Source organism: Pelodiscus sinensis, chromosome 24 (genome assembly GCF_049634645.1).
Source record: "Pelodiscus sinensis isolate JC-2024 chromosome 24, ASM4963464v1, whole genome shotgun sequence".
Taxonomy (NCBI): domain Eukaryota; kingdom Metazoa; phylum Chordata; order Testudines; family Trionychidae; genus Pelodiscus; species Pelodiscus sinensis.
Genome location: NC_134734.1, coordinates 3591122 through 3602839, shown reverse-complemented (window position 1 = coordinate 3602839; position 11718 = coordinate 3591122). Strand labels below are relative to the sequence as shown.

Genomic DNA, 11718 nt, shown 5'->3' with positions numbered 1-11718 from the left:
TGTCATTGTGAGATTTTTGTTTTCTTTAACACCCTCTTGAGGACACCGCTGAAAGCACTCCTGGTGTGAATATTCAAAGTCGTCTTCCAATTTTTCTGATCTTGCATCAAAAAGAACTAAACCGAAGCATGGGGTACGTTCTGGCTCTTCATCCTCCACGTCTTTTTCATCCCACCCTCCTCCACCCCACTCTAACGCCTTCTTTATGTGAGAAAGTCAAGGGGGACGGGAACGTTCCAGTTTTCATAAAGGAAACAGTTTAAAACATTTTGGAACGTGTAACAGCCCATCGATATTTTGCACGGAAATGGACCAAAACACTACTTTGTCAAACAGTGCTTGTAAGAGGGGAAAAGGTATGGTAATCAAGAAAAGATGGTTGGAATCCTAGATGAGAAAATTGCGAACCACTCTCAGTTTTGATTTTCACACAAAACGGAAAAAAACAGGAAAAATAGACATCTTTTCAAATGGATTTTTTGGAAACACTCAACCAAGTCTCATTCTAATTTTTGCAACGCATACATTGCCTCAAATGCTGGCAATTAATCCTAGCTTTGAAATAGAAGAGCATCCCGTTACAGAGCTGTTTGCACTCACGTGTGCCCTATAGAATTCTTCTGGCACGGTGCCGGGATACCTGCGCTGATAAGGCTCCAAGTTTTGACTTGCCGTAGCTAAACTACAGACATTGGAAGGGAAGTAGCAATATATAAAGGATACGGGAAAAACGGCAGGATCAAGTAACTTCCTTCATTTTTCTTACAGCCCGTGAGCAACCTGGTTGGAAACGTCGTTACGGTGAGTGTTCCATGCCTGATTTGACTTCCGGCTGGTTTCTCTTCTCGCAGCGGTTCTTAAGAAGCCCAAATCCCAAGCCAGATCTCAATTGGTAAAGCCTGCAGAGATGTGCAGGATCGGGCAAAAGGAGAAATCAGCGGGATTCTAACTGGAGTATCAGCACTGATAATGATGTTCTTTGCAGTGCCCCTTCTCTTGTTGAGATTCTGCAGGTGTCTGTTCTTGATACCCCATTTAGAACAACTCCACACAGATGTCATACAGGTTGGGTCGTGCGCTTCACTGCAATGCAGACCGTTGCAGTAGATATTACAGTATCTCCTTGGACCTGAGACACACGGTCTCCAGTGCATTAGGATTAGACGTGAGCATGTTAGACAAACATCTCTTATGGATGGTCTAGATGACAAGTTTTCTAAGTCCGGGTCATGGCTTGCAAGGACAGGCCTGTGGTTGGCCATCAAACACTTTCTTTACCTGCACCTACGCAGGTACGGGCGCTCGCGGCTCCAGTTGGCCACGGATCTCCATTGCTGCCCATGGCAATTGCAGGAGACGTTGCGGAACGGGACACCGCATTCCACTGCTCCCATTGGCCAGTAACGGTGATTTGTGGTCAGCGCGAGCAACGATCGCTCATACCTGAACAGGTAAACCAAGGGTCTCACGGGCTATCAGCTTGTCCTGACCTGGAGCAACTCAGAGTTTGCAAATTTCTAATTTGGATGGCGCTTGGCCCTTGTAGGAGCGCGTGGGCCTGGACATCATGAGCTCTGAAGGTCACTTCTAGTTCTGTGATCCTTTGATTCTGGTATACTAAAGTGTGACTGCTCAGCCTACTGAAGGAAGGTGGGGAGAAAAAGGAGAGACACAGAGAGGGGCAATGACCACTCTAATACTTCTTTCACATTTCCGCTCTCTGTGAAATAGAGTAGTGTCATTGTGAGATTTTTGTTTTCTTTAACACCCTCTTGAGGACACGGCTGAAAGCACTCTTGCTGTGAGCATTCAAAGTCGTCTTCCAATTTTTCTAATCTTGCATCAAAAAGAACTAAACCAAAGCATGGGGAACGTTCTGGCTCTTCATCCTCCACGTCTTTTTCATCCCACCCTCCTCCATCCCGCTCTAACGCCCTTTTTTCCGTGAGAAAGTCAAGGGGGGAGGCGAAATGTTCCAGTTTTCATAAAGGAAACGGTTTAAAACATTTTGGAACATGTAAAAGCCCCTGGACATTTAACAGGAAAATGGACCAAAACACTACTTTTTCAAAGAGCGCTTGTAAAAGGGGAAAAGGTATGGCAATCTAGAAAAGATGGTTGGAATCCTTGATGAGAAAATTGCGAACCTCTCTCAGTTTTGATTTGCATACTAAAAATGGAGAAAATGGGAAAAATAGACATCTTTTCAAATGGATTGTTTGGAAACACTCAACCAAGCCTGATTCTAATTTTTTCAACACATAAATTGCCTCAAACCCCGGCAGTTAATCCTAGCTTTGAAAAAGAAGAGCAGCCCGTTACAGAGCTGTTTGCACTCACGTGTGCCCTATAGAATTGTTCTGGCAGGTTGCCGGGAGAGCTGCACTGACAAGGTCCAAGGATTTGACTAGCTGTAGCTAAATTCCACAGATTGGGATGGAAGTAGGAATATATAAACGATACTGGAGAAACAGCAGGATCAAGTAATTTCCTTCATTTTTCTTACAGCCCGTGAGCAACCTGGTAGAAAACGTCGTTACGGTGAGTGTTCCATGCCTGATTTGCTGTCAGGCTGGTTTCTCTTTTTGCAGCGGTTCTTAAGAAGCCCAAATCCCAAGCCAGTTCTCAATTGGTAAAGCCTGCAGAGATGTGCAGGATCGGGGCAAAGGACAAATCAGCGGGATTCTATGTTCTAACGGGAGTATAAGCACTGATAATGATGTTCTTTGCAGTGCCCCTTCTCTCTGTTGAGATTCTGTAGGGCTCTGTTCTTGATACCCCATTACGAACAACCCCACGCTGACCTCATAGATGTTGGGGGGTGCGGTTCACTGCAATGCTCTCTTTTGCAGTGGATATTACAGTATCATTTTGGACCCTGAGACACACGGTTTCCACTTCATTAGGATTAGACATGGGCAGGTCAGACAAACATCTCTTAAGAATGGTCTAGATCAGCATTTGCCAAAGTCAAAGCTCCAAGTTCTGACTTGCTGTTGCTAAACTATGCAGATTGGGAGGGAAGTAGCAGTATATAAACGATACTGGAGAAAGAGCAGGATCAAGTAACTTCCTTCATTTTTCTTACAGCCCGTGAGCAACCTGGTTGGAAACGTCGTTACAGTGAGTGTTCCATGCCTGATTTGTTGTCCGGCTGGTTTCTCTTCTCTCAGCGGTTCTTAGGAAGCCCAAATTCCAAGCCAGTTCTCAATTGGTAAAGCCTGCAGAGATGTGCAAAATCGGGCCAAGGGACAAATCAGCAGGATTCTAAGTTCTAACGGGAGTATCAGCACTGATAACGATGTTCTTTGCACTATCCCTTCTCTTGTTGAGATTCTGTAGGGGTCTGTTCTTGATACGCCGTTAAGAACAACTCCACGCTGATGTCATACATGTTGGGTCGTGAGGTTCACTGCAATGCTCACCGTTGCAGTGGATATTACAGTATCACCTTGGACCTGAGACACACTGTGTCCACTGCATTAGGATTAGATGTGAGCATGTTAGACAAACATCTCTTAAGGATGGTCTAGATGACAAGTTTGCTAAGTCCAGGTTCTAGCTTGCAAGTGCACGCCTGTGGTTGGCCATCAAACACTTTCTTTACCTGCACCTACGCAGTTACGGGCGCTCGAGGCTCCAGTTGGCCACGGATCTCCGTTGTTGCCCATGGGAATTGCAGGAGACGGTGCGGAATGGGACACCGCATTCCACCGCTCCCATTGGCCAGTAACGGTGATTTGTGGTCAGCGGGAGCGACGATCGACCATACCTGAACAGGTAAACCAAGGGTCTAGCGGGCTGTGAAATAGAGTAGTGTCATTGTGAGATTTTTGTTTTCTTTAACACCCTCTTGTGGACACCGGTGACAGCACACTTGGTGTGAGTATTCAAAGTCGCCTCCAATTTTTCTAATCTTGCATCAAAAAGAACTAAACCAAAGCATGGGGAACGTTCTGGCTCTTCATCCTCCACGTCTTTTTCATCCCACCCTCCTCCACCTGACTCTAACGCCTTCTTTATGTGAGAAAGTCAAGGGGGGACGGAACGTTCCAGTTTTCATAAAGGAAACAGTTTAAAACATTTTGGAACGTGTAAAAGCCCCTCGATATTTTGCACGGAACTACTTTGTCAAACAGCTCTTGTAAAAGGGGAAAAGGTATGGCAATGTAGAAAAGATGGTTGGAATCCTAGATGAGAAAATTGCAAACCTCTCTCAGTTTTGATTTGCACACAAAACGGAAAAAGACAGGAAAAATAGACATATTTTCAAATGGATTCTTTGGAAACACTCAACCAAGTCTCATTCTAATTTTTGCAACGCATACATTGCCTCAAACGCTGGCAATTAATCCTAGCTTTGAAAAAGAAGAGCATCCCGTTACAGAGCTGTTTGCACTCACGTGTGCCGGGATAGCTGCGCTGATAAGGCTCCAAGTTTTGACATGCCGTAGCTAAACTGCGCAACTTGGGAGGGAAGTGTAAATATATAAAGGATACGGGAGAAACGGCAGGATCAAGTAACTGCCTTCATTTTTCGTACAGCCCGTGAGCAACCTGGTTGAAAACGTCGCTACGGTGAGTGTTCCATGCCTGATTTGTTGTCGGGCTGGTTTCTCTTCTCGCAGCGGTTCTTAAGAAGCCCAAATCCCAAGCCAGTTCTCAATTGGTATAGCCTGCAGAGATGTGTAGGATCGGGCAAAAGGACAAATCAGCGGGATTCTAAGTTCTAACGGGAGTATAAGCACTGATAATGATGTTCTTTGCAGTGCCCCTTCTCTTGTTGAGATTCTGCAGGTGTCTGTTCTTGATACCCCATTAAGAACAACTCCACGCTAACGTCATACATGTTGGGTCGTGCAGTTAACTGCAATGCTCAGCATTTCAGTGGATATTACAGTATCACGTTCCACCCTTAGACATACGGTCTCCTCTGCATTAGGATTAGACATGAGAAGGTTAGACAAACATCTCTTAAGGATTGTCTAGATGACAAGTTTTCTAAGTCCGGGTCATGGCTTGCAAGGACAGGCCTGTGGTTGGCCAATAAACACTTTCTTTACCTGCACCTACGCAGTGCCAGGAGAGCTACACTGAGAAGGCTCCAAATTTTGACTTGCCGTAGCAAAACTACGGTCATTGGGAGGGAAGTAGCAATATATAAAAGATACGGGAAAAACGGCAGGATCAAGTAACTTCCTTCATTTTTCTTACAGCCCGTGAGCAACATAGTTGAAACGGTCGTTACGGTGAGTGTTCCATGCCTGATTTGCTGTCAGGCTGGTTTCTCTTTTTGCAGCGGTTCTAAAGAAGCCCAAATCCCAAACCACTTCTCAATTGGTAAAGCCTGCAGAGATGTGCAGGATCGAGGCAAAGGACAAATCAACGGGATTCTAAGTTCTAACGGGAGTATCAGCAATGATAATGATGTTCTTTGCAGTACCCCTTCTCTTGTTGAGATTCTGTAGGGCTCTGTTCTTGATATCCCGTTAAGAACAACTCCATGCTGACGTCATACACGTTCAGGAGTGCGGTTCAGTGCAATGCTCACCGTTGCAGTGGATATTTCAGTATCACCTTGGACCCTGAGACATACGGTCTCCACTGCATTAGGATTAGACGTGAGCAGGTTAGACAAACGTCTCTTAAGGATGGTCTAGATGACAAGTTTTCTAAGTCCAGGTCATGGCTTGCAAGGGCAGGCCTGTGGTTGGCCATCAAACACTTTCTTTACCTGCACTTACGCAGGTACGGGCGCTCGTAGCTCCAGTTGGCCACGGATCTCTGTTGCTGCCCATTGGAATTGCAGTATACGGTGCGGAACGGGACACCGCATTCCACCGCTCCCATTGGCCAGTCACGGTGATTTGTGGTCAGCGGGAGCGACGATCGCCCATACCTGAACAGGTAAACCAAGGGTCTCGCGTGCTATCAGCGGCTTGTCCTGACCTGGAGCATCTCAGAGTTTGCAAACTTCTAATGTGGATGGCGCTTGGCCCTTGCAGGAGCGCGTGGGCCTGGACATCATGAGCTCTGAAGGTCACTTCTAGTTCTGTGATCCTTTGATTCTGGTATACTGAAGTGTTACTGCTCAGCCTACTGAAGGAAGGCGGAGAGAAAAAGGAGAGACACAGAGAAATGAAGTGACCAGTCCAATATGTAAATCTTTCACATTTCCACTCTCTGTGAAATAGAGTAGTGTCATTGTGAGATTTTTGTTTTCTTTAACACCCTCTTGTGGACACTGCTGAAAGCACTCTTGGTGTGAGCATTCAAAGTCGTCTTCCAATTTTTCTAATCTTGCATCAAAAAGAGCTAAACCGAAGCATGGGGAACGTTCTGCTTCTTCATCCTCGACGTCTTTTTCATCCCACCCTCCTCCACCCCGCTCTAACGCCTTCTTTACGTGAGAAAGTCAAGGGGGGCGGGAACGTTCCAGTTTTCATAAAGGAAACAGTTTAAAACATTTTGGAACGTGTAAAAGCCCATCAATATTTTGCACGTAAATGGACCAAAACACTACTTTGTCAAACAGTGCTTGTAAGAGGGGAAAAGGTATGGCTATCTAGAAAAGATGGTTGGAATCCTAGATGAGAAAATTGCGAACCACTCTCTGTTTTGATTTTCACACAAAATGGAAAAAACAGGAAAAATAGACATCTTTTCAAATGGATTTTTTGGAAACACTCAACTAAGTCTCATTCTAATTTTTGCAACGCATACATTGCCTCAAACGCTGGCAATTAATCCTAGCTTTGAAAAAGACGAGCATCCTGTTACAGAGTTGTTTGCACTCACGTGTGCCGGGATAGCTGCGCTGATAAGGCTCCAAGCTTTGACTTGCCGTAGCTAAACTACGGACATTGGAAGGGAAGTAGCAACATATAAAGGATATGGGAGAAACGGCAGGATCAAGTAACTTCCTTCATTTTTCTTACAGCCCGTGAGCAACCTGGTTGAAAACGTCGCTACGGTGAGTGTTCCATGCATGATTCGTTGTCGGGCTGGTTTCTCTTCTCGCAGCGGTTCTTAAGAAGCCCAAATGCCAAGCCAGTTCTCAATTGGAAAGCCTGCAGAGATGTGTAGGATCGGGCAAAAGGACAAATCAACGGGCTTCTAAGTTCTAACGGGAGTATCAGCACTGATAATGATGTTCTTTGCAGTGCCCCTTCTCTTGTTGAGATTCTGCAGGTGTCTGTTCTTGATACCCCATTAGGAACAACTCCACGCTAACGTCATACATGTTGGGTCGTGCAGTTAACTGCAATGCTCACCGTTGCAGTGGATATTACAGTATCACGTTCCACCCTTAGACACACGGTCTCCACTGCATTAGGATTACACATGAGAAGGTTAGACAAACATCTCTTAAGGATGGTCTAGATGACAAGTTTTCTAAGTCCGGGTCATGGCTTGCAAGGACAGGCCTGTGGTTGGCCATCAAACGCTTTCTTTACCTGCACCTACGCAGTGCCAGGAGAGCTACACTGAGAAGGCTCCAAGTTTTGACTTGCCGTAGCAAAACTACGGTCATTGGGAGGGAAGTAGCAATATATAAAAGATACGGGAAAAACGGCAGGATCAAGTAACTTCCTTCATTTTTCTTACAGCCCGTGAGCAACCTGGTTGAAACCGTCGTTACGGTGAGTGTTCCATTCCTGATTTGTTGTTGGGCTGGTTTCTCTTCTCGCAGCAGTTCTTAAGAAGCCCAAATCCCAAGCCACTTCTCAATTGGTATAGCCTGCAGAGATGTGCAGGATCGGGGCAAAGGACAAATCAACGGGATTCTAAGTTCTAACGGGAGTATCAGCACTGATAATGATGTTCTTTGCAGTGCCCCTTCTCTTGTTGAGATTCTGTAGGGCTCTGTTCTTGATATCCCGTTACGAACAACTCCATGCTGATGTCATACACGTTCAGGGGTGCTGTTCACTGCAATGGTGAGATTTTTGTTGTCTTTAACACGCTTTTGTGGACACCTCTGAAAGCACTCTTGGTGTGAGTATTTAAAGTCGCCTCCAATTTTTCTAATCTTGCATCAAAAAGAACTAACCCGAAGTACGAGGAACATTCTGGCTCTTCATCCTCGACGTCTTTTTCTTCCCACCCTCCTCCAGCTCGCTCTAGCCTCCTTTTTTCCGTGTGAAAGTTAAGGAACGGGGGAAATGCTCCAGTTTTCATAAAAAAAAAACAGTTTAAAACATTTTGGAATGTGTAGAAGCCCTGCGATATTTTGCATGGAAATGGACTGAAACACTACTTTGTCAAACAGCGTTTGTAAAAGGGGAAAATGGATGGCAATCTCGAAAAGATGGTTGGAATCCTAGATGAGAAAATTGCGAACCACTCTCTGTTTTGATTTTCACACAAAACGGAAAAAAACGGGAAAAATAGACATCTTTTCAAATGGAATCTTTGGAAACAGTCAACCAAGTCTCATTCTAATTTTTGCAATGCATAAATTGCCTCAAGCGCTGGCAATTAATCCTAGCATTGAAAAAGAAGAGCAGCCTGTTACAGAGCTGTCTGCAGTCACGTGTGCCCTATAGAATTGTTCTGGCACAGTGCCCCGACAGCTGCGCTGAGAAGGCTCCAAGTTTTGACTTGCCGTAGCTAAACTGCGCAACTTGGGAGGGAATTGTCAATATATAAAGGATACGGGAGAAACGGCAGGATCAAGTAACTTCCTTCATTTTTCTTACAGCCCGTGAGCAACCTGGTTGAAAACGTCGCTACGGTGAGTGTTCCATGCCTGATTTGTTGTCGGGCTGGTTTCTCTTCTTGCAGCGGTTCTTAAGAAGCCCAAATCCTAAGCCAGTTCTCAGTTGGTAAAGCCTGCAGAGATGTGCAGGATCGGGGCAAAGGACAAATCAGCGGGATTCTAAGTTCTAACGGGCGTATAAGCACTGATAATGATGTTCTTTGCAGTGCCCCTTCTCTCTGTTGAGATTCTGTAGGGGTCTGTTCTTGATACCCCGTTAAGAACAACCCCACGCTGACCTCATAGATGTTGGGTCGTGCGGTTCACTGCAATGCTCCCTGTTGCAGTGGATATTACAGTATCTTCTTGGACCCTGAGACACACGGTTTCCACTGCATTAGGATTAGACATGAGCAGGTCAGACAAACATCTCTTAAGAATGGTCTAGATCAGCGTTTGCCAAACTATGGGACACTTCCCGGTACCGGTCCGCGGGAAAATAATACCAGGCCGCAGCATGCCTGGTGGCTGTCGGCAGGGCTGTCCTTAGGCCGATTCGGGCAGACCCTGCACCCCTAAACCCGGAATTTCCGGCGAGTTACAGAGCTGGTGGCCCTTCTCCACCAATATGTGGAGATGGGTCTCTCCCCCCCTCTGCCTGGAGCGGGCCTGGGCCCAGGCTCCGTTCCCCCCACGCGTCCTCCCACCCGCCCCCAGAACATCCCCACCATGCACAGCTCCTCCTCAGCACCTGCTGCTGCCCATGTGTGGCATTGCACGTGGGCGGGGAAGATGCCCAGGTGTGATGTGATGTCACGTCCCGGGATTTTTAAACTCTTCGGAGGCACGTGGCTGGGCCACACTGCCTCCGGGGCCGGCCTCCGGGGCATGAGCGCGGACTCTGGCCCTGCAACGTGGAATGTAGAAGGTAGGGAACGGGCTTGGGTCGCGAGGCAGCAGTTGCGGGCTTGGGCGGAGGCGAGGAGGCGGCAGCGGCAGCAGCAGTGGCAGCGGTGGGGAGTGGAGGAGTGGGAGGGGAGGGGTGGGGAAGGCACCAAGAGAGACGGTTCAGGAGAGAGAGACAAATGCTGGAGGCCATGTGCAGACAATGAGGGAAAGGGTAGGAGGGGAGGTGTCAGTGGGAGGTGGGACAGAGTGATGCTGGAGGAGAGGAGAGGAGAGGAGAGGAGAGGAGAGGAGAGGAGAAGGGCATTGGGGGCTGGAGGAGGAGATGCTGGGAGAAGGCTTGAAAGAAGGGGTGGGCATGAGGAAGGCCAGGATGGAGCAAGTCATGTGTGAGGGCACAGAAGGGCAAGAGGGGAACGGGGGGCAGAGAGTGGTGAGGGGGTGGGTATTAGGGAAAAAGAGGGCAAAGGGGGCAGGGGTAGTAAGGGAAGGGGGAGGCACCAGGAGGGTGCAGGGCTAAAATAAGGTGCAGGTGCCAGGGGATTCTGGGGTGAGGAGGAGGGGAGAGCTGGCCACTGGAAGCAGCACTGGACGAGGAAGTCGGGGCAGGCTGGGGAGACTGGGAGGCCGGTGGAAGTACGGCTGCCAGGGGGGTACGAGGTTGGGGGCAGGGAGCTGGCCGGGGAAGATTGTAGGGGGGAGAGAAGCGGCCGCCGGAAGGAGGGCTGGATGTTGGCAGTGGGGCTGGCCAAGGGAGATTGGGAGGAGAAGCGGGGGAGAAATGGCTGCCTGGGAGGGGGTTGGGAGAAGTGGGGCTGGCCAGAGACACAGCGGGGGGAGCAGGGGAGAGGAATGAATCGGCCTGCAGGGAGTGGGACTGACCGGGCCATATGTAAATCTTGAGGCGCTGCCCCCATTCCCTCCTCCCCCCTGCAAAGTACAAAGCATGAGTTAGTCCGGCCCGGGGATTCTATTGTGTCCCCCCCCACACACACCCCTCGAATAGTTGCGAATTGTCTGGCTGGTAGACACACTCATGAAGCCTGAGCACATTTACCAGCCAGGCAGTTCGAAACTACAAACTGATACATCTAGTACTAATACAACTTACCTAATGAGAGAATACCAGACATATTATATGTCTGGTATTTTCTCAGTTTGTTTTTTATGTGTTTATATTTTGGGGCTGCAAAAAACAGAACTGAAAAAAAGGGTTCAAAATAAAGTAAAATGTTTGGGAAACCCTGGTCTAACCAGCTTTCTGTCTGTCTTACAGCCTATTTATCCAATTCATATTCCTTAACTTGCTGGCAAGAATATTCTGGGTGACCATATCAAAAGCTTTGCTAAAGCTGGCACTAGGACCAGAAACAATGTATTTGAATATTCATCATTTGGTTAATGAATACACAAATATGCAAATGAACATTGCCCCAAATGAACATGAAAAAAATGGGAAAAATTGACATCTTTTCAAATGGATTCTTTGGAAACACTCAGCCAAGCCTCATTCTAATTTTTGCAACACACAAATTGCCTCAAACGCTGGCAATAAATCCTAGCATTGAAAAAGAAGAGCAGCCTGTTACAGAGCTGTCTGCAGTCACGTGTGCCCTATAGAATTGTTCTCCCATGGTGCCGGGATAGCTGCACTGACAAGGCTCCAAATTTTGACCTGCTGTAGCTAAACTACGCACATGGGGAGGGAAGTAGGAATATATAAACGATACGGGAGAAACGGCAGGATCAAGTAATTTCCTTCATTTTTCTTACAGCCCGTGAGCAACATAGTTGAAACTGTCGTTACGGTGAGTGTTCCATGCCTGATTTGCTGTCAGGCTGGTTTCTCTTTTTGCAGCGGTTCTAAAGAAGCCCAAATCCCAAGCCAGTTCTCAGTTGGTATAGCCTGCAGAGATGTGCAGGATCAGGGCAAAGGACAAATCAGCGGGATTCTAAGTTCTAACGGGAGTATCAGCACTGATAATGATGTTCTTTGCAGTGCCCCTTCTCTTGTTGAGATTCTGTAGGGCTCTGTTCTTGATACCCCATTAAGAACAACTCCACGCTGACGTCATACACCCTGGGGGGGGTGCGGTTCACTGCAATGCTCA

General features: G+C 47.3%; 1 long non-coding RNA gene across 1 annotated transcript; it reads left to right on the top strand.

Annotated features, from left to right (window-relative positions):
• Positions 1-767: 767 nt before the first annotated feature.
• On the top strand, positions 768-5249 carry LOC142819558 (uncharacterized). Its single transcript, XR_012897463.1, has 3 exons — positions 768-801; positions 4546-4578; positions 5217-5249. It is a non-coding gene; the product is annotated as an uncharacterized LOC142819558 (long non-coding RNA).
• The last annotated feature ends 6469 nt before the right edge of the window (positions 5250-11718 follow it).